This window comes from Mus caroli, unplaced genomic scaffold (assembly GCF_978045245.1).
Source record: "Mus caroli unplaced genomic scaffold, Mus_caroli_1 scaffold_4, whole genome shotgun sequence".
NCBI classification, from domain to species: domain Eukaryota; kingdom Metazoa; phylum Chordata; class Mammalia; order Rodentia; family Muridae; genus Mus; species Mus caroli.
Genome location: NW_028227259.1, coordinates 29,847 through 33,457, shown reverse-complemented (window position 1 = coordinate 33,457; position 3,611 = coordinate 29,847). Strand labels below are relative to the sequence as shown.

At 46.9% G+C, this 3,611-nt stretch overlaps 1 pseudogene; it reads left to right on the top strand.

Annotated features, from left to right (window-relative positions):
- The first annotated feature begins 1,107 nt into the window (after positions 1–1,107).
- LOC147004873 (igE-binding protein-like) lies at positions 1,108–2,856 on the top strand (annotated as a pseudogene).
- The last annotated feature ends 755 nt before the right edge of the window (positions 2,857–3,611 follow it).

The following is a 3,611-nucleotide window of genomic DNA, read 5'->3' as shown; positions in this document are numbered from 1 at the left end:
ATCGCTGTTAGACTGTCCCTAAGACCCCAAATGAATACATGATCACCCACTCGTCTCTGCTTTGGAAAGGTATTCTGGAGGCTCTCTGCCGACTCCCTAGCCCCTCTTGCTCTTCCTTGCACCCTCCTACCAGAGCCTTAGAATCCGTCCCCCATGTGTGTCCGGGTGAGACAGAGAGATGACAGACTGACTTATGTCAAGGTTTCCAGTTTTAGATGCCATTTATCTCCATCTTCTTGAGCATAAAGGGGAAGCCAGGCTGTACCCTTAAAGTGGATTGCAGCCTAGAGAGGGACCAAAGAGCTGGGTGTCCCTGGCAATGAGGCAGACTGGACCGGTTTCTTCTTATTTCTTCATCACACTTGTGAGTGTCAAGAGAAGGAAGTAGCAAGAGAGAAACTGATAAAACTCTACACCTCCAAAAAAAGACAGGAGAATTGAGGGGCACAACTTGGGAGGAAGAAGTAGCCTGGGAAGAGGAGTGGAGAGGATAATGATGAAGCTAAATATAATAAAAGTATATTTATGAAGTGTCATAACAAAAACTATCATTTTCTATAATTAAGAAATTATTTTTATCAATTATAAAATAGTATAAATGGTCCTGTTTTATAAACATGTAATACATAAATAATATATAACACATACAAGTATATAGTGTTATATATGTAATAAGTATATGTCAAAATATAAAATGATATAAACATATAAAATAATAAAAATTAACAAAATAAACTCGCCACAGATGAGGAAACACCACTTGGGAAGTCACCAGGCTAATCTGCTCTGATAGGGGAAAGATGTCTGCCTCTGAGGCTCTGGGAAAGAAGTTTCCCCTTGGTGTGGGAAGCAGTTTCCACTGTGCCTGCGTGGCCTAATTGGTAGACAAGCAGTGTGCGCATGTGCAAGAGTGTGTTCGCGCCAAGTCACTGCCCATGCCGGGGCGTGCTGAGAGAGCAGCCAATCAGGCGTGGACACACCGCACTGAGGTGTATATAAGCAGTGCCTTTTTGGGGCTCGGGGTCTTCCTCTTCATGCTGAAGCTAGCGTAATAAAGAATTGCTGCAGAAGGATCCGGTTGTTCGCATGTGTGTTCTTGCTGGCGAGATGATAGTGCGCGAGAGAAGTGATGCCAAAACCCAGGAACGCCTTACCATCGCCGGCATGGAGGAGACACTCCTTCGCGGGGCGGATTCAGAACTGCAGTCAGGTTGGTTTTTCAAGGTAGGCTCTGACAGGCATGTTTGGTTTTGGTCTTTCTCCACAACTAGAAGGGGGCAGTGGAAGCCTTCGTAATTGTTCTTGTGGCACTTATCCTTTTCCTTATAGTGAAAGCAGGACAGGGAGTGCTGGAGGAGGTTCAAGACAGCATGTCAGAAACAGAGCGGGGTAAAAGATTAGGAGCTCAAAGGAAAAAGGATATACCTAAGAAAAAAGGCCCTTCCACGGACCCTGAATTCGAGGAAGTGAGAGAATGGTGAAAGGACGCCCTGGGAGAGAAGAGAGAGGAGCGGAAAAAGAGGCCCCCAAAAAGAAGAGCCTTTATCCGGTAAAGGAACTTGAGGCTCTGGGACTTGATGGTTCAGATTCAAGTGAGGAGCTTAGTCCCACTGATGAGGAAGATCTGGAGGAGGAAGCAGCTCGTTATGAGGAAGAGAGAGAGATCATCCTGATGAAAGACGGCCTAGCGAATCAGAGAGGAAGTCCAAAAGGAATGGAAGCAAGGGTCAGGTCTTTGTTCGGTCTTTAGGCCCTAGTGCCCCTCCACTTTATGTGGAAAATTTTTGCTCAGATTCTTTTATCCCTCGAGACGAGCGGCAAAAATTACAGCAGATGTTTCCTGTCTTTGAGGCAGCAGATGGAGGACGCGTTCACATATCTGTGGAGCACATACAGATCAAAGAACTTGCCAAGTCAGTCCGTAATTATGGAGTTAGTGTGAATTTCACTTTATCTCAAGTCGAAAGACTTGCTACTTTGGCCATGACTCCAGGAGACTGGCAAATGGTGGCAAAGGCTGTGCTCACTAATATGGGGCAGTATTTAGAATGGAAAGCTGTGGGACACCTGACTTGCCAGCAAGAAAGACACCACAATAGGATCCTTCTGCACAGGTTTATTGGGCTGCACATTGACTGTGTAGGTGAAAGACTCCGAGCCCTGGGTCTCTCACTTTTATATACTATCAGTTCCCATCCACTCACAGCAGGCCACATCACCTCACCAGGTACGCAGCTTCAGCTAATCAGGGCAGCAGGGGCATATCTCCATCAAAATGGCTTCGCCAGTAACCTGGTACACCTGCACAGCTCTCACGATGTTTGTGGTTTATATGAGGAAGTCAGGTGCAAGTCATACGACTTAGCTGCAGTCCCTGGCGCCTTTGGAACTGCCGCCACACCCGTTCCCCACAGAAAGCCTTATGGTATGACGCCTCTCAAACGCAAGCGAGGGCTAATGCCGCCGCTGAAGGTGATCAGAGAAATTGGACGTTTGATTTGCTGACAGGTCAGGGACCATATGCACCCAATCAGACAAATTATAATTGGGGAGCATATGCTCAGGTTCCACTGCTGCCATTAAGGCGTAGAAAGCACTTTCAAGGAAAGGAGAGGCAGGAGGACATCTGACAAAAATTATACAAGGACCTCAAGAGTCATTTTCAGAATTTGTAGCCAGGATGATGGATGCTGCAGGAAGAATCTTTGGGGATCCAGAGCAGGCAATGCCCCTAATAGAGCAGCTGGTCTTTGAACAGGCTACACAGGAGTGCAGGACAGCAATTACACCTAGAAAGAGCAAAGGATTGCAGGACTGGCTAAGGATTTGCCGAGAGCTTGGAGGACCTCTCTCTAATGCAGGTTTGGTGGCCGCCATTCTGCAAGGGCAAAAGCACTCGAATATAGCGGAGTGCAGAGTTTGTTATAACTGTGGTAAGCCAGGACATTTAAAGAAGGATTGTCATGCCCCCGCCCGGCGGCAGGCACCAGGGCTGTGCACAGCATGTGCAAAAGGTTATCATTGGTCCAATGAGTGCCGTTCAGTTAGGGACATTAGAGGACAGCCTATTTAGAGGAAAGGAAGTGAGGAGGAGTCAAAAAACGGGTATCAGGGCCCCATGTTTCTAAGAAACTATCAATATTTGGAATGAATCTGTAATGTGCATTTCCCCTCATGGTATGACTGTTGTGCAAGAGCTAAAGGGGGAAATGGAGGTTTCCATTAGAAGCAGGGATATTTGGTCTGCAATTTTATAAATGGTGGTAATATCCTAAGTGGGTAACTGTGAGTTACACCACGTAAGGCTTTCAATGGCGAACTTTGAAGCAAATGGCACACAGCCTATTTGTATACGGATTTCTGAGAAAACCTGTTGTGGGGAGCCATTCCGGACTTCCAGGCCAGCTGAACAGGAAATTTGCTCCAGGTAGTAAACAAGCCCATGTTTGGTGGATGGCCCGCCCTTAATCCCTGATTGGCTGAGCAAGCCTGCCTGGTGAGGTGATGTGACCTGTGGTAATTGGTGGGGGCATGGTTGTGGCTGGAGTGGAGAAAAGCACTTGTAACCAGGGAGGCTGGGGGATTTTTAAAGAGAAGCTGCCTGAGTAAAC